This window comes from Epinephelus lanceolatus, chromosome 12, assembly GCF_041903045.1.
Source record: "Epinephelus lanceolatus isolate andai-2023 chromosome 12, ASM4190304v1, whole genome shotgun sequence".
NCBI lineage: Eukaryota > Metazoa > Chordata > Actinopteri > Perciformes > Serranidae > Epinephelus > Epinephelus lanceolatus.
Genome location: NC_135745.1, coordinates 5,866,577 through 5,881,530, shown reverse-complemented (window position 1 = coordinate 5,881,530; position 14,954 = coordinate 5,866,577). Strand labels below are relative to the sequence as shown.

Genomic DNA, 14,954 nt, shown 5'->3' with positions numbered 1-14,954 from the left:
CTGTAAAACATGACAACTGGAGTAAAAGCCAATCAACAGCAAAATGAAGTCTCAAAAAATACAGCGAGATTTGCACTTTTAATTGGCAGAAAAACACAGGACAGAGAGGAAATATTGCCACAGTGATATTGTGGGCAGGGGTAGGGGAATGGGTGTGGCCTGGGATTTGGATCGCGGGGCAAGTCAGGCGTACCGTGAGTGTTTTGACTGGGACGACTAGGGTCTTTGGCTGTTCTTCATCAAAGGGCTGTACTTACTTTGGTTTCTTTTCATAACGCACAAGTCTTTCGCCTTTTACTAAAGACTTCCGTGGAAAGCAACACCAATGAGTTGAAGCTATTTTTGGCAGGCTTTGCCGTTTGGCTGAGCCTTGTGCTTTTGTGAAGATCAGAAAAGCCATTTTAAGCCTGAGCTAGATTTAGGTGTTTGATGCCCAGTGAAAAGTATTGCACTGTGACAAGTGACACTTGTGCCTGAAGATTGCGTTGGGCAGCTAACGGTTGGGCCACATCACTTTTCGGCCTTTTGGCTGTAGTAAATGTTCTCATCAGTTTAATATCTGATATGTCCTCAATAAGACGACAGCATTAAACATATGTTTTTTGTGTCGGGGGCTGAAAAAGGGGCTTGCTCCGTTCACTCCACGCATCGACCCGGTACTGCAGCGCCGCTGGAAATGGCGCACCCTTCTCCTGCCTTGTGGACAACCAAATATCGACGCAAACGGAGCGGCCCATTGCTCAAATTGCCATTGGACTGAGAAACAAATGAGTCCCACTGGATGCTGTCTTCATGGCCTGGCGTTGTGGCAAAATAGGCTCTGTTGACTCCTCATCACCCATGTCCCTTGGCGAACCTCATTGGGCTCCCAGTCTCAAATGGCTGTAAAACATGACAACTGGAGTAAAAGCCAATCAACAGCAAAATGAAGTCTCAAAAAATACAGCGAGATTTGCACTTTTAATTGGCAGAAAAACACAGGACAGAGAGGAAATATTGCCACGGTGATATTGTGGGCAGGGGTAGGGGAATGGGTGTGGCCTGGGATTTGGATCGCGGGGCAAGTCAGGCGTACCGTGAGTGTTTTGACTGGGACGACTAGGGTCTTTGGCTGTTCTTCATCAAAGGGCTGTACTTACTCTGGTTTCTTTTCATAACGCACAAGTCTTTCGCCTTTTACTAAAGACTTCCGTGAAAAGCAACACCAATGAGTTGAAGCTATTTTTGGCAGGCTTTGCCATTTGGCTTAGCCTTGTGCTTTTGTGAAGATCAGAAAAGCCATTTTAAGCCTGAGCTAGATTTAGGTGTTTGATGCCCAGTGAAAAGTATTGCACTGTGACAAGTGACACTTGTGCCTGAAGATTGCGTTGGGCAGCTAACGGTTGGGCCACATCACTTTTCGGCCTTTTGGCTGTAGTAAATGTTCTCATCAGTTTAATATCTGATATGTCCTCAATAAGACGACAGCATTAAACATATGTTTTTTGTGTCGGGGGCTGAAAAAGGGGCTTGCTCCGTTCACTCCACGCATCGACCCGGTATTGCAGCGCCGCTGGAAATGGCGCACCCTTCTCCTGCCTTGTGGACAACCAAATATCGACGCAAACGGAGCGGCCCATTGCTCAAATTGCCATTGGACTGAGAAACAAATGAGTCCCACTGGATGCTGTCTTCATGGCCTGGCGTTGTGGCAAAATAGGCTCTGTTGACTCCTCATCACCCATGTCCCTTGGCGAACCTCATTGGGCTCCCAGTCTCAAATGGCTGTAAAACATGACAACTGGAGTAAAAGCCAATCAACAGCAAAATGAAGTCTCAAAAAATACAGCGAGATTTGCACTTTTAATTGGCAGAAAAACACAGGACAGAGAGGAAATATTGCCACAGTGATATTGTGGGCAGGGGTAGGGGAATGGGTGTGGCCTGGGATTTGGATCGCGGGGCAAGTCAGGCGTACCGTGAGTGTTTTGACTGGGACGACTAGGGTCTTTGGCTGTTCTTCATCAAAGGGCTGTACTTACTCTGGTTTCTTTTCATAACGCACAAGTCTTTCGCCTTTTACTAAAAACTTCCGTGGAAAGGAACACCAATGAGTTGAAGCTATTTTTGGCAGGCTTTGCCATTTGGCTTACCCTTGTGCTTTTGTGAAGATCAGAAAAGCCATTTTAAGCCTGAGCTAGATTTAGGTGTTTGATGCCCAGTGAAAAGTATTGCACTGTGACAAGTGACACTTGTGCCTGAAGATTGCGTTGGGCAGCTAACGGTGGGGCCACATCACTTTTCGGCCTTTTGGCTGTAGTAAATGTTCTCATCAGTTTAATATCTGATATGTCCTCAATAAGACGACAGCATTAAACATATGTTTTTTGTGTCGGGGGCTGAAAAAGGGGCTTGCTCCGTTCACTCCACGCATCGACCCGGTATTGCAGCGCCGCTGGAAATGGCGCACCCTTCTCCTGCCTTGTGGACAACCAAATATCGACGCAAACGGAGCGGCCCATTGCTCAAATTGCCATTGGACTGAGAAACCAATGAGTCCCACTGGATGCTGTCTTCATGGCCTGGCGTTGTGGCAAAATAGGCTCTGTTGACTCCTCATCACCCATGTCCCTTGGCGAACCTCATTGGGCTCCCAGTCTCAAATGGCTGTAAAACATGACAACTGGAGTAAAAGCCAATCAACAGCAAAATGAAGTCTCAAAAAATACAGCGAGATTTGCACTTTTAATTGGCAGAAAAACACAGGACAGAGAGGAAATATTGCCACGGTGATATTGTGGGCAGGGGTAGGGGAATGGGTGTGGCCTGGGATTTGGATCGCGGGGCAAGTCAGGCGTACCGTGAGTGTTTTGACTGGGACGACTAGGGTCTTTGGCTGTTCTTCATCAAAGGGCTGTACTTACTCTGGTTTCTTTTCATAACGCACAAGTCTTTCGCCTTTTACTAAAGACTTCCGTGAAAAGCAACACCAATGAGTTGAAGCTATTTTTGGCAGGCTTTGCCATTTGGCTTAGCCTTGTGCTTTTGTGAAGATCAGAAAAGCCATTTTAAGCCTGAGCTAGATTTAGGTGTTTGATGCCCAGTGAAAAGTATTGCACTGTGACAAGTGACACTTGTGCCTGAAGATTGCGTTGGGCAGCTAACGGTTGGGCCACATCACTTTTCGGCCTTTTGGCTGTAGTAAATGTTCTCATCAGTTTAATATCTGATATGTCCTCAATAAGACGACAGCATTAAACATATGTTTTTTGTGTCGGGGGCTGAAAAAGGGGCTTGCTCCGTTCACTCCACGCATCGACCCGGTATTGCAGCGCCGCTGGAAATGGCGCACCCTTCTCCTGCCTTGTGGACAACCAAATATCGACGCAAACGGAGCGGCCCATTGCTCAAATTGCCATTGGACTGAGAAACAAATGAGTCCCACTGGATGCTGTCTTCATGGCCTGGCGTTGTGGCAAAATAGGCTCTGTTGACTCCTCATCACCCATGTCCCTTGGCGAACCTCATTGGGCTCCCAGTCTCAAATGGCTGTAAAACATGACAACTGGAGTAAAAGCCAATCAACAGCAAAATGAAGTCTCAAAAAATACAGCGAGATTTGCACTTTTAATTGGCAGAAAAACACAGGACAGAGAGGAAATATTGCCACAGTGATATTGTGGGCAGGGGTAGGGGAATGGGTGTGGCCTGGGATTTGGATCGCGGGGCAAGTCAGGCGTACCGTGAGTGTTTTGACTGGGACGACTAGGGTCTTTGGCTGTTCTTCATCAAAGGGCTGTACTTACTTTGGTTTCTTTTCATAACGCACAAGTCTTTCGCCTTTTACTAAAGACTTCCGTGGAAAGCAACACCAATGAGTTGAAGCTATTTTTGGCAGGCTTTGCCGTTTGGCTGAGCCTTGTGCTTTTGTGAAAATCAGAAAAGCCATTTTAAGCCTGAGCTAGATTTAGGTGTTTGATGCCCAGTGAAAAGTATTGCACTGTGACAAGTGACACTTGTGCCTGAAGATTGCGTTGGGCAGCTAACGGTTGGGCCACATCACTTTTCGGCCTTTTGGCTGTAGTAAATGTTCTCATCAGTTTAATATCTGATATGTCCTCAATAAGACGACAGCATTAAACATATGTTTTTTGTGTCGGGGGCTGAAAAAGGGGCTTGCTCCGTTCACTCCACGCATCGACCCGGTATTGCAGCGCCGCTGGAAATGGCGCACCCTTCTCCTGCCTTGTGGACAACCAAATATCGACGCAAACGGAGCGGCCCATTGCTCAAATTGCCATTGGACTGAGAAACAAATGAGTCCCACTGGATGCTGTCTTCATGGCCTGGCGTTGTGGCAAAATAGGCTCTGTTGACTCCTCATCACCCATGTCCCTTGGCGAACCTCATTGGGCTCCCAGTCTCAAATGGCTGTAAAACATGACAACTGGAGTAAAAGCCAATCAACAGCAAAATGAAGTCTCAAAAAATACAGCGAGATTTGCACTTTTAATTGGCAGAAAAACACAGGACAGAGAGGAAATATTGCCACGGTGATATTGTGGGCAGGGGTAGGGGAATGGGTGTGGCCTGGGATTTGGATCGCGGGGCAAGTCAGGCGTACCGTGAGTGTTTTGACTGGGACGACTAGGGTCTTTGGCTGTTCTTCATCAAAGGGCTGTACTTACTCTGGTTTCTTTTCATAACGCACAAGTCTTTCGCCTTTTACTAAAGACTTCCGTGGAAAGCAACACCAATGAGTTGAAGCTGTTTTTGGCAGGCTTTGCCGTTTGGCTGAGCCTTGTGCTTTTGTGAAGATCAGAAAAGCCATTTTAAGCCTGAGCTAGATTTAGGTGTTTGATGCCCAGTGAAAAGTATTGCACTGTGACAAGTGACACTTGTGCCTGAAGATTGCGTTGGGCAGCTAACGGTTGGGCCACATCACTTTTCGGCCTTTTGGCTGTAGTAAATGTTCTCATCAGTTTAATATCTGATATGTCCTCAATAAGACGACAGCATTAAACATATGTTTTTTGTGTCAGGGGCTGAAAAAGGGGCTTGCTCCGTTCACTCCACGCATCTACCCGGTATTGCAGCGCCACTGGAAATGGCGCACCCTTCTCCTGCCTTGTGGACAACCAAATATCGACGCAAACGGAGCGGCCCATTGCTCAAATTGCCATTGGACTGAGAAACAAATGAGTCCCACTGGATGCTGTCTTCATGGCCTGGCGTTGTGGCAAAATAGGCTCTGTTGACTCCTCATCACCCATGTCCCTTGGCGAACCTCATTGGGCTCCCAGTCTCAAATGGCTGTAAAACATGACAACTGGAGTAAAAGCCAATCAACAGCAAAATGAAGTCTCAAAAAATACAGCGAGATTTGCACTTTTAATTGGCAGAAAAACACAGGACAGAGAGGAAATATTGCCACAGTGATATTGTGGGCAGGGGTAGGGGAATGGGTGTGGCCTGGGATTTGGATCGCGGGGCAAGTCAGGCGTACCGTGAGTGTTTTGACTGGGACGACTAGGGTCTTTGGCTGTTCTTCATCAAAGGGCTGTACTTACTCTGGTTTCTTTTCATAACGCACAAGTCTTTCGCCTTTTACTAAAGACTTCCGTGGAAAGGAACACCAATGCGTTGAAGCTATTTTTGGCAGGCTTTGTCATTTGGCTTAGCCTTGTGCTTTTGTGAAGATCAGAAAAGCCATTTTAAGCCTGAGCTAGATTTAGGTGTTTGATGCCCAGTGAAAAGTATTGCACTGTGACAAGTGACACTTGTGCCTGAAGATTGCGTTGGGCAGCTAACGGTTGGGCCACATCACTTTTCGGCCTTTTGGCTGTAGTAAATGTTCTCATCAGTTTAATATCTGATATGTCCTCAATAAGACGACAGCATTAAACATATGTTTTTTGTGTCGGGGGCTGAAAAAGGGGCTTGCTCCGTTCACTCCACGCATCGACCCGGTATTGCAGCGCCGCTGGAAATGGCGCACCCTTCTCCTGCCTTGTGGACAACCAAATATCGACGCAAACGGAGCGGCCCATTGCTCAAATTGCCATTGGACTGAGAAACAAATGAGTCCCACTGGATGCTGTCTTCATGGCCTGGCGTTGTGGCAAAATAGGCTCTGTTGACTCCTCATCACCCATGTCCCTTGGCGAACCTCATTGGGCTCCCAGTCTCAAATGGCTGTAAAACATGACAACTGGAGTAAAAGCCAATCAACAGCAAAATGAAGCCTCAAAGAATACAGCGAGATTTGCACTTTTAATTGGCAGAAAAACACAGGACAGAGAGGAAATATTGCCACAGTGATATTGTGGGCAGGGGTAGGGGAATGGGTGTGGCCTGGGATTTGGATCGCGGGGCAAGTCAGGCGTACCGTGAGTGTTTTGACTGGGACGACTAGGGTCTTTGGCTGTTCTTCATCAAAGGGCTGTACTTACTCTGGTTTCTTTTCATAACGCACAAGTCTTTCGCCTTTTACTAAAGACTTCCGTGGAAAGGAACACCAATGAGTTGAAGCTATTTTTGGCAGGCTTTGCCATTTGGCTGAGCCTTGTGCTTTTGTGAAGATCAGAAAAGCCATTTTAAGCCTGAGCTAGATTTAGGTGTTTGATGCCCAGTGAAAAGTATTGCACTGTGACAAGTGACACTTGTGCCTGAAGATTGCGTTGGGCAGCTAACGGTTGGGCCACATCACTTTTCGGCCTTTTGGCTGTAGTAAATGTTCTCATCAGTTTAATATCTGATATGTCCTCAATAAGACGACAGCATTAAACATAAGTTTTTTGTTTCGGGGGCTGAAAAAGGGGCTTGCTCCGTTCACTCCACGCATCGACCCGGTATTGCAGCGCCGCTGGAAATGGCGCACCCTTCTCCTGCCTTGTGGACAACCAAATATCAACGCAAACGGAGCGGCCCATTGCTCAAATTGCCATTGGACTGAGAAACAAATGAGTCCCACTGGATGCTGTCTTCATGGCCTGGCGTTGTGGCAAAATAGGCTCTGTTGACTCCTCATCACCCATGTCCCTTGGCGAACCTCATTGGGCTCCCAGTCTCAAATGGCTGTAAAACATGACAACTGGAGTAAAAGCCAATCAACAGCAAAATGAAGTCTCAAAAAATACAGCGAGATTTGCACTTTTAATTGGCAGAAAAACACAGGACAGAGAGGAAATATTGCCACAGTGATATTGTGGGCAGGGGTAGGGGAATGGGTGTGGCCTGGGATTTGGATCGCGGGGCAAGTCAGGCGTACCGTGAGTGTTTTGACTGGGACGACTAGGGTCTTTGGCTGTTCTTCATCAAAGGGCTGTACTTACTCTGGTTTCTTTTCATAACGCACAAGTCTTTCGCCTTTTACTAAAGACTTCTGTGAAAAGCAACACCAATGAGTTGAAGCTATTTTCGGCAGGCTTTGCCATTTGGCTTAGCCTTGTGCTTTTGTGAAGATCAGAAAAGCCATTTTAAGCCTGAGCTAGATTTAGGTGTTTGATGCCCAGTGAAAAGTATTGCACTGTGACAAGTGACACTTGTGCCTGAAGATTGCGTTGGGCAGCTAACGGTTGGGCCACATCACTTTTCGGCCTTTTGGCTGTAGTAAATGTTCTCATCAGTTTAATATCTGATATGTCCTCAATAAGACGACAACATTAAACATATGTTTTTTGTGTCGGGGGCTGAAAAAGGGGCTTGCTCCGTTCACTCCACGCATCGACCCGGTATTGCAGCGCCACTGGAAATGGCGCACCCTTCTCCTGCCTTGTGGACAACCAAATATCGACGCAAACGGAGCGGCCCATTGCTCAAATTGCCATTGGACTGAGAAACAAATGAGTCCCACTGGATGCTGTCTTCATGGCCTGGCGTTGTGGCAAAATAGGCTCTGTTGACTCCTCATCACCCATGTCCCTTGGCGAACCTCATTGGGCTCCCAGTCTCAAATGGCTGTAAAACATGACAACTGGAGTAAAAGCCAATCAACAGCAAAATGAAGTCTCAAAAAATACAGCGAGATTTGCACTTTTAATTGGCAGAAAAACACAGGACAGAGAGGAAATATTGCCACAGTGATATTGTGGGCAGGGGTAGGGGAATGGGTGTGGCCTGGGATTTGGATCGCGGGGCAAGTCAGGCGTACCGTGAGTGTTTTGACTGGGACGACTAGGGTCTTTGGCTGTTCTTCATCAAAGGGCTGTACTTACTTTGGTTTCTTTTCATAACGCACAAGTCTTTCGCCTTTTACTAAAGACTTCCGTGGAAAGCAACACCAATGAGTTGAAGCTATTTTTGGCAGGCTTTGCCGTTTGGCTGAGCCTTGTGCTTTTGTGAAGATCAGAAAAGCCATTTTAAGCCTGAGCTAGATTTAGGTGTTTGATGCCCAGTGAAAAGTATTGCACTGTGACAAGTGACACTTGTGCCTGAAGATTGTGTTGGGCAGCTAACGGTTGGGCCACATCACTTTTCAGCCTTTTGGCTGTAGTAAATGTTCTCATCAGTTTAATATCTGATATGTCCTCAATAAGACGACAGCATTAAACATATGTTTTTTGTGTCGGGGGCTGAAAAAGGGGCTTGCTCCGTTCACTCCACGCATCGACCCGGTATTGCAGCGCCGCTGGAAATGGCGCACCCTTCTCCTGCCTTGTGGACAACCAAATATCGACGCAAACGGAGCGGCCCATTGCTCAAATTGCCATTGGACTGAGAAACAAATGAGTCCCACTGGATGCTGTCTTCATGGCCTGGCGTTGTGGCAAAATAGGCTCTGTTGACTCCTCATCACCCATGTCCCTTGGCGAACCTCATTGGGCTCCCAGTCTCAAATGGCTGTAAAACATGACAACTGGAGTAAAAGCCAATCAACAGCAAAATGAAGTCTCAAAAAATACAGCGAGATTTGCACTTTTAATTGGCAGAAAAACACAGGACAGAGAGGAAATATTGCCACAGTGATATTGTGGGCAGGGGTAGGGGAATGGGTGTGGCCTGGGATTTGGATCGCGGGGCAAGTCAGGCGTACCGTGAGTGTTTTGACTGGGACGACTAGGGTCTTTGGCTGTTCTTCATCAAAGGGCTGTACTTACTCTGGTTGCTTTTCATAAAGCACAAGTCTTTCGCCTTTTACTAAAGACTTCCGTGGAAAGGAACACCAATGAGTTGAAGCTATTTTTGGCAGGCTTTGCCATTTGGCTTAGCCTTGTGCTTTTGTGAAGATCAGAAAAGCCATTTTAAGCCTGAGCTAGATTTAGGTGTTTGATGCCCAGTGAAAAGTATTGCACTGTGACAAGTGACACTTGTGCCTGAAGATTGCGTTGGGCAGCTAACGGTTGGGCCACATCACTTTTCGGCCTTTTGGCTGTAGTAAATGTTCTCATCAGTTTAATATCTGATATGTCCTCAATAAGACGACAGCATTAAACATATGTTTTTTGTGTCAGGGGCTGAAAAAGGGGCTTGCTCCGTTCACTCCACGCATCGACCCGGTATTGCAGCGCCGCTGGAAATGGCGCACCCTTCTCCTGCCTTGTGGACAACCAAATATCGACGCAAACGGAGCGGCCCATTGCTCAAATTGCCATTGGACTGAGAAACAAATGAGTCCCACTGGATGCTGTCTTCATGGCCTGGCGTTGTGGCAAAATAGGCTCTGTTGACTCCTCATCACCCATGTCCCTTGGCGAACCTCATTGGGCTCCCAGTCTCAAATGGCTGTAAAACATGACAACTGGAGTAAAAGCCAATCAACAGCAAAATGAAGTCTCAAAAAATACAGCGAGATTTGCACTTTTAATTGGCAGAAAAACACAGGACAGAGAGGAAATATTGCCACAGTGATATTGTGGGCAGGGGTAGGGGAATGGGTGTGGCCTGGGATTTGGATCGCGGGGCAAGTCAGGCGTACCGTGAGTGTTTTGACTGGGACGACTAGGGTCTTTGGCTGTTCTTCATCAAAGGGCTGTACTTACTCTGGTTTCTTTTCATAACGCACAAGTCTTTCGCCTTTTACTAAAGACTTCCGTGGAAAGGAACACCAATGCGTTGAAGCTATTTTTGGCAGCCTTTGTCATTTGGCTTAGCCTTGTGCTTTTGTGAAGATCAGAAAAGCCATTTTAAGCCTGAGCTAGATTTAGGTGTTTGATGCCCAGTGAAAAGTATTGCACTGTGACAAGTGACACTTGTGCCTGAAGATTGCGTTGGGCAGCTAACGGTTGGGCCACATCACTTTTCGGCCTTTTGGCTGTAGTAAATGTTCTCATCAGTTTAATATCTGATATGTCCTCAATAAGACGACAGCATTAAACATATGTTTTTTGTGTCGGGGGCTGAAAAAGGGGCTTGCTCCGTTCACTCCACGCATCGACCCGGTATTGCAGCGCCGCTGGAAATGGCGCACCCTTCTCCTGCCTTGTGGACAACCAAATATCGACGCAAACGGAGCGGCCCATTGCTCAAATTGCCATTGGACTGAGAAACAAATGAGTCCCACTGGATGCTGTCTTCATGGCCTGGCGTTGTGGCAAAATAGGCTCTGTTGACTCCTCATCACCCATGTCCCTTGGCGAACCTCATTGGGCTCCCAGTCTCAAATGGCTGTAAAACATGACAACTGGAGTAAAAGCCAATCAACAGCAAAATGAAGCCTCAAAGAATACAGCGAGATTTGCACTTTTAATTGGCAGAAAAACACAGGACAGAGAGGAAATATTGCCACAGTGATATTGTGGGCAGGGGTAGGGGAATGGGTGTGGCCTGGGATTTGGATCGCGGGGCAAGTCAGGCGTACCGTGAGTGTTTTGACTGGGACGACTAGGGTCTTTGGCTGTTCTTCATCAAAGGGCTGTACTTACTCTGGTTTCTTTTCATAACGCACAAGTCTTTCGCCTTTTACTAAAGACTTCCGTGGAAAGGAACACCAATGAGTTGAAGCTATTTTTGGCAGGCTTTGCCATTTGGCTGAGCCTTGTGCTTTTGTGAAGATCAGAAAAGCCATTTTAAGCCTGAGCTAGATTTAGGTGTTTGATGCCCAGTGAAAAGTATTGCACTGTGACAAGTGACACTTGTGCCTGAAGATTGCGTTGGGCAGCTAACGGTTGGGCCACATCACTTTTCGGCCTTTTGGCTGTAGTAAATGTTCTCATCAGTTTAATATCTGATATGTCCTCAATAAGACGACAGCATTAAACATAAGTTTTTTGTTTCGGGGGCTGAAAAAGGGGCTTGCTCCGTTCACTCCACGCATCGACCCGGTATTGCAGCGCCGCTGGAAATGGCGCACCCTTCTCCTGCCTTGTGGACAACCAAATATCAACGCAAACGGAGCGGCCCATTGCTCAAATTGCCATTGGACTGAGAAACAAATGAGTCCCACTGGATGCTGTCTTCATGGCCTGGCGTTGTGGCAAAATAGGCTCTGTTGACTCCTCATCACCCATGTCCCTTGGCGAACCTCATTGGGCTCCCAGTCTCAAATGGCTGTAAAACATGACAACTGGAGTAAAAGCCAATCAACAGCAAAATGAAGTCTCAAAAAATACAGCGAGATTTGCACTTTTAATTGGCAGAAAAACACAGGACAGAGAGGAAATATTGCCACAGTGATATTGTGGGCAGGGGTAGGGGAATGGGTGTGGCCTGGGATTTGGATCGCGGGGCAAGTCAGGCGTACCGTGAGTGTTTTGACTGGGACGACTAGGGTCTTTGGCTGTTCTTCATCAAAGGGCTGTACTTACTCTGGTTTCTTTTCATAACGCACAAGTCTTTCGCCTTTTACTAAAGACTTCTGTGAAAAGCAACACCAATGAGTTGAAGCTATTTTCGGCAGGCTTTGCCATTTGGCTTAGCCTTGTGCTTTTGTGAAGATCAGAAAAGCCATTTTAAGCCTGAGCTAGATTTAGGTGTTTGATGCCCAGTGAAAAGTATTGCACTGTGACAAGTGACACTTGTGCCTGAAGATTGCGTTGGGCAGCTAACGGTTGGGCCACATCACTTTTCGGCCTTTTGGCTGTAGTAAATGTTCTCATCAGTTTAATATCTGATATGTCCTCAATAAGACGACAACATTAAACATATGTTTTTTGTGTCGGGGGCTGAAAAAGGGGCTTGCTCCGTTCACTCCACGCATCGACCCGGTATTGCAGCGCTGCTGGAAATGGCGCACCCTTCTCCTGCCTTGTGGACAACCAAATATCGACGCAAACGGAGCGGCCCATTGCTCAAATTGCCATTGGACTGAGAAACAAATGAGTCCCACTGGATGCTGTCTTCATGGCCTGGCGTTGTGGCAAAATAGGCTCTGTTGACTCCTCATCACCCATGTCCCTTGGCGAACCTCATTGGGCTCCCAGTCTCAAATGGCTGTAAAACATGACAACTGGAGTAAAAGCCAATCAACAGCAAAATGAAGTCTCAAAAAATACAGCGAGATTTGCACTTTTAATTGGCAGAAAAACACAGGACAGAGAGGAAATATTGCCACGGTGATATTGTGGGCAGGGGTAGGGGAATGGGTGTGGCCTGGGATTTGGATCGCGGGGCAAGTCAGGCGTACCGTGAGTGTTTTGACTGGGACGACTAGGGTCTTTGGCTGTTCTTCATCAAAGGGCTGTACTTACTCTGGTTTCTTTTCATAACGCACAAGTCTTTCGCCTTTTACTAAAGACTTCCGTGGAAAGCAACACCAATGAGTTGAAGCTATTTTTGGCAGGCTTTGCCATTTGGCTGAGCCTTGTGCTTTTGTGAAGATCAGAAAAGCCATTTTAAGCCTGAGCTAGATTTAGGTGTTTGATGCCCAGTGAAAAGTATTGCACTGTGACAAGTGACACTTGTGCCTGAAGATTGCGTTGGGCAGCTAACGGTTGGGCCACATCACTTTTCGGCCTTTTGGCTGTAGTAAATGTTCTCATCAGTTTAATATCTGATATGTCCTCAATAAGACGACAGCATTAAACATATGTTTTTTGTGTCGGGGGCTGAAAAAGGGGCTTGCTCCGTTCACTCCACGCATCGACCCGGTATTGCAGCGCCGCTGGAAATGGCGCACCCTTCTCCTGCCTTGTGGACAACCAAATATCAACGCAAACGGAGCGGCCCATTGCTCAAATTGCCATTGGACTGAGAAACAAATGAGTCCCACTGGATGCTGTCTTCATGGCCTGGCGTTGTGGCAAAATAGGCTCTGTTGACTCCTCATCACCCATGTCCCTTGGCGAACCTCATTGGGCTCCCAGTCTCAAATGGCTGTAAAACATGACAACTGGAGTAAAAGCCAATCAACAGCAAAATGAAGTCTCAAAAAATACAGCGAGATTTGCACTTTTAATTGGCAGAAAAACACAGGACAGAGAGGAAATATTGCCACGGTGATATTGTGGGCAGGGGTAGGGGAATGGGTGTGGCCTGGGATTTGGATCGCGGGGCAAGTCAGGCGTACCATGAGTGTTTTGACTGGGACGACTAGGGTCTTTGGCTGTTCTTCATCAAAGGGCTGTACTTACTCTGGTTTCTTTTCATAACGCACAAGTCTTTCGCCTTTTACTAAAGACTTCCGTGGAAAGCAACACCAATGAGTTGAAGCTGTTTTTGGCAGGCTTTGCCGTTTGGCTGAGCCTTGTGCTTTTCTGAAGATCAGAAAAGCCATTTTAAGCCTGAGCTAGATTTAGGTGTTTGATGCCCAGTGAAAAGTATTGCACTGTGACAAGTGACACTTGTGCCTGAAGATTGCGTTGGGCAGCTAACGGTTGGGCCACATCACTTTTCGGCCTTTTGGCTGTAGTAAATGTTCTCATCAGTTTAATATCTGATATGTCCTCAATAAGACGACAGCATTAAACATATGTTTTTTGTGTCGGGGGCTGAAAAAGGGGCTTGCTCCGTTCACTCCACGCATCGACCCGGTATTGCAGCGCCGCTGGAAATGGCGCACCCTTCTCCTGCCTTGTGGACAACCAAATATCGACGCAAACGGAGCGGCCCATTGCTCAAATTGCCATTGGACTGAGAAACAAATGAGTCCCACTGGATGCTGTCTTCATGGCCTGGCGTTGTGGCAAAATAGGCTCTGTTGACTCCTCATCACCCATGTCCCTTGGCGAACCTCATTGGGCTCCCAGTCTCAAATGGCTGTAAAACATGACAACTGGAGTAAAAGCCAATCAACAGCAAAATGAAGTCTCAAAAAATACAGCGAGATTTGCACTTTTAATTGGCAGAAAAACACAGGACAGAGAGGAAATATTGCCACAGTGATATTGTGGGCAGGGGTAGGGGAATGGGTGTGGCCTGGGATTTGGATCGCGGGGCAAGTCAGGCGTACCGTGAGTGTTTTGACTGGGACGACTAGGGTCTTTGGCTGTTCTTCATCAAAGGGCTGTACTTACTCTGGTTTCTTTTCATAACGCACAAGTCTTTCGCCTTTTACTAAAGACTTCCGTGGAAAGCAACACCAATGAGTTGAAGCTATTTTTGGCAGGCTTTGCCATTTGGCTTAGCCTTGTGCTTTTGTGAAGATCAGAAAAGCCATTTTAAGCCTGAGCTAGATTTAGGTGTTTGATGCCCAGTGAAAAGTATTGCACTGTGACAAGTGACACTTGTGCCTGAAGATTGCGTTGGGCAGCTAACGGTTGGGCCACATCACTTTTCGGCCTTTTGGCTGTAGTAAATGTTCTCATCAGTTTAATATCTGATATGTCCTCAATAAGACGACAGCATTAAACATGTTTTTTGTGTCGGGGGCTGAAAAAGGGGCTTGCTCCGTTCACTCCACGCATCGACCCGGTATTGCAGCGCCGCTGGAAATGGCGCACCCTTCTCCTGCCTTGTGGACAACCAAATATCGACGCAAACGGAGCGGCCCATTGCTCAAATTGCCATTGGACTGAGAAACAAATGAGTCCCACTGGATGCTGTCTTCATGGCCTGGCGTTGTGGCAAAATAGGCTCTGTTGACTCCTCATCACCCATGT

General features: G+C 47.0%; 17 non-coding genes and 17 pseudogenes across 17 annotated transcripts; all 34 read left to right on the top strand.

Moving 5' to 3' along the window:
* The first annotated feature begins 253 nt into the window (after positions 1-253).
* Positions 254-368, top strand: LOC144465763 (U5 spliceosomal RNA). The gene has a single exon (XR_013492869.1). It is a non-coding gene; the product is annotated as a U5 spliceosomal RNA (small nuclear RNA).
* A 141-nt stretch (positions 369-509) lies between these two features.
* Positions 510-690, top strand: LOC144465244 (U2 spliceosomal RNA; annotated as a pseudogene).
* Positions 691-1,135: 445 nt separating this feature from the next.
* LOC144465506 (U5 spliceosomal RNA) lies at positions 1,136-1,250 on the top strand. The gene has a single exon (XR_013492644.1). It is a non-coding gene; the product is annotated as a U5 spliceosomal RNA (small nuclear RNA).
* A 141-nt stretch (positions 1,251-1,391) lies between these two features.
* On the top strand, positions 1,392-1,572 carry LOC144466225 (U2 spliceosomal RNA; annotated as a pseudogene).
* A 445-nt stretch (positions 1,573-2,017) lies between these two features.
* Positions 2,018-2,131, top strand: LOC144465784 (U5 spliceosomal RNA). The gene has a single exon (XR_013492888.1). It is a non-coding gene; the product is annotated as a U5 spliceosomal RNA (small nuclear RNA).
* A 142-nt stretch (positions 2,132-2,273) lies between these two features.
* On the top strand, positions 2,274-2,454 carry LOC144466224 (U2 spliceosomal RNA; annotated as a pseudogene).
* Positions 2,455-2,899: 445 nt separating this feature from the next.
* On the top strand, positions 2,900-3,014 carry LOC144465505 (U5 spliceosomal RNA). The gene has a single exon (XR_013492643.1). It is a non-coding gene; the product is annotated as a U5 spliceosomal RNA (small nuclear RNA).
* A 141-nt stretch (positions 3,015-3,155) lies between these two features.
* LOC144466223 (U2 spliceosomal RNA) lies at positions 3,156-3,336 on the top strand (annotated as a pseudogene).
* A 445-nt stretch (positions 3,337-3,781) lies between these two features.
* Positions 3,782-3,896, top strand: LOC144465762 (U5 spliceosomal RNA). Its single transcript, XR_013492868.1, has one exon. It is a non-coding gene; the product is annotated as a U5 spliceosomal RNA (small nuclear RNA).
* A 141-nt stretch (positions 3,897-4,037) lies between these two features.
* LOC144466221 (U2 spliceosomal RNA) lies at positions 4,038-4,218 on the top strand (annotated as a pseudogene).
* Positions 4,219-4,663: 445 nt separating this feature from the next.
* LOC144465815 (U5 spliceosomal RNA) lies at positions 4,664-4,778 on the top strand. The gene has a single exon (XR_013492916.1). It is a non-coding gene; the product is annotated as a U5 spliceosomal RNA (small nuclear RNA).
* A 141-nt stretch (positions 4,779-4,919) lies between these two features.
* On the top strand, positions 4,920-5,100 carry LOC144465171 (U2 spliceosomal RNA; annotated as a pseudogene).
* A 445-nt stretch (positions 5,101-5,545) lies between these two features.
* On the top strand, positions 5,546-5,659 carry LOC144465660 (U5 spliceosomal RNA). Its single transcript, XR_013492781.1, has one exon. It is a non-coding gene; the product is annotated as a U5 spliceosomal RNA (small nuclear RNA).
* Positions 5,660-5,801: 142 nt separating this feature from the next.
* Positions 5,802-5,982, top strand: LOC144466220 (U2 spliceosomal RNA; annotated as a pseudogene).
* A 445-nt stretch (positions 5,983-6,427) lies between these two features.
* On the top strand, positions 6,428-6,542 carry LOC144465344 (U5 spliceosomal RNA). Its single transcript, XR_013492502.1, has one exon. It is a non-coding gene; the product is annotated as a U5 spliceosomal RNA (small nuclear RNA).
* Positions 6,543-6,683: 141 nt separating this feature from the next.
* On the top strand, positions 6,684-6,864 carry LOC144466158 (U2 spliceosomal RNA; annotated as a pseudogene).
* Positions 6,865-7,309: 445 nt separating this feature from the next.
* On the top strand, positions 7,310-7,424 carry LOC144465937 (U5 spliceosomal RNA). Its single transcript, XR_013493013.1, has one exon. It is a non-coding gene; the product is annotated as a U5 spliceosomal RNA (small nuclear RNA).
* A 141-nt stretch (positions 7,425-7,565) lies between these two features.
* LOC144465969 (U2 spliceosomal RNA) lies at positions 7,566-7,746 on the top strand (annotated as a pseudogene).
* A 445-nt stretch (positions 7,747-8,191) lies between these two features.
* On the top strand, positions 8,192-8,306 carry LOC144465761 (U5 spliceosomal RNA). Its single transcript, XR_013492867.1, has one exon. It is a non-coding gene; the product is annotated as a U5 spliceosomal RNA (small nuclear RNA).
* Positions 8,307-8,447: 141 nt separating this feature from the next.
* LOC144465212 (U2 spliceosomal RNA) lies at positions 8,448-8,628 on the top strand (annotated as a pseudogene).
* Positions 8,629-9,073: 445 nt separating this feature from the next.
* LOC144465844 (U5 spliceosomal RNA) lies at positions 9,074-9,188 on the top strand. Its single transcript, XR_013492933.1, has one exon. It is a non-coding gene; the product is annotated as a U5 spliceosomal RNA (small nuclear RNA).
* A 141-nt stretch (positions 9,189-9,329) lies between these two features.
* Positions 9,330-9,510, top strand: LOC144466165 (U2 spliceosomal RNA; annotated as a pseudogene).
* A 445-nt stretch (positions 9,511-9,955) lies between these two features.
* On the top strand, positions 9,956-10,068 carry LOC144465464 (U5 spliceosomal RNA). Its single transcript, XR_013492606.1, has one exon. It is a non-coding gene; the product is annotated as a U5 spliceosomal RNA (small nuclear RNA).
* Positions 10,069-10,211: 143 nt separating this feature from the next.
* LOC144466219 (U2 spliceosomal RNA) lies at positions 10,212-10,392 on the top strand (annotated as a pseudogene).
* A 445-nt stretch (positions 10,393-10,837) lies between these two features.
* On the top strand, positions 10,838-10,952 carry LOC144465343 (U5 spliceosomal RNA). The gene has a single exon (XR_013492501.1). It is a non-coding gene; the product is annotated as a U5 spliceosomal RNA (small nuclear RNA).
* A 141-nt stretch (positions 10,953-11,093) lies between these two features.
* On the top strand, positions 11,094-11,274 carry LOC144466157 (U2 spliceosomal RNA; annotated as a pseudogene).
* Positions 11,275-11,719: 445 nt separating this feature from the next.
* Positions 11,720-11,834, top strand: LOC144465935 (U5 spliceosomal RNA). Its single transcript, XR_013493012.1, has one exon. It is a non-coding gene; the product is annotated as a U5 spliceosomal RNA (small nuclear RNA).
* Positions 11,835-11,975: 141 nt separating this feature from the next.
* On the top strand, positions 11,976-12,156 carry LOC144466114 (U2 spliceosomal RNA; annotated as a pseudogene).
* A 445-nt stretch (positions 12,157-12,601) lies between these two features.
* Positions 12,602-12,716, top strand: LOC144465493 (U5 spliceosomal RNA). The gene has a single exon (XR_013492632.1). It is a non-coding gene; the product is annotated as a U5 spliceosomal RNA (small nuclear RNA).
* Positions 12,717-12,857: 141 nt separating this feature from the next.
* Positions 12,858-13,038, top strand: LOC144466218 (U2 spliceosomal RNA; annotated as a pseudogene).
* A 445-nt stretch (positions 13,039-13,483) lies between these two features.
* On the top strand, positions 13,484-13,598 carry LOC144465813 (U5 spliceosomal RNA). Its single transcript, XR_013492915.1, has one exon. It is a non-coding gene; the product is annotated as a U5 spliceosomal RNA (small nuclear RNA).
* Positions 13,599-13,739: 141 nt separating this feature from the next.
* On the top strand, positions 13,740-13,920 carry LOC144466217 (U2 spliceosomal RNA; annotated as a pseudogene).
* Positions 13,921-14,365: 445 nt separating this feature from the next.
* LOC144465580 (U5 spliceosomal RNA) lies at positions 14,366-14,480 on the top strand. The gene has a single exon (XR_013492711.1). It is a non-coding gene; the product is annotated as a U5 spliceosomal RNA (small nuclear RNA).
* A 141-nt stretch (positions 14,481-14,621) lies between these two features.
* LOC144466147 (U2 spliceosomal RNA) lies at positions 14,622-14,800 on the top strand (annotated as a pseudogene).
* Positions 14,801-14,954: the final 154 nt, after the last annotated feature.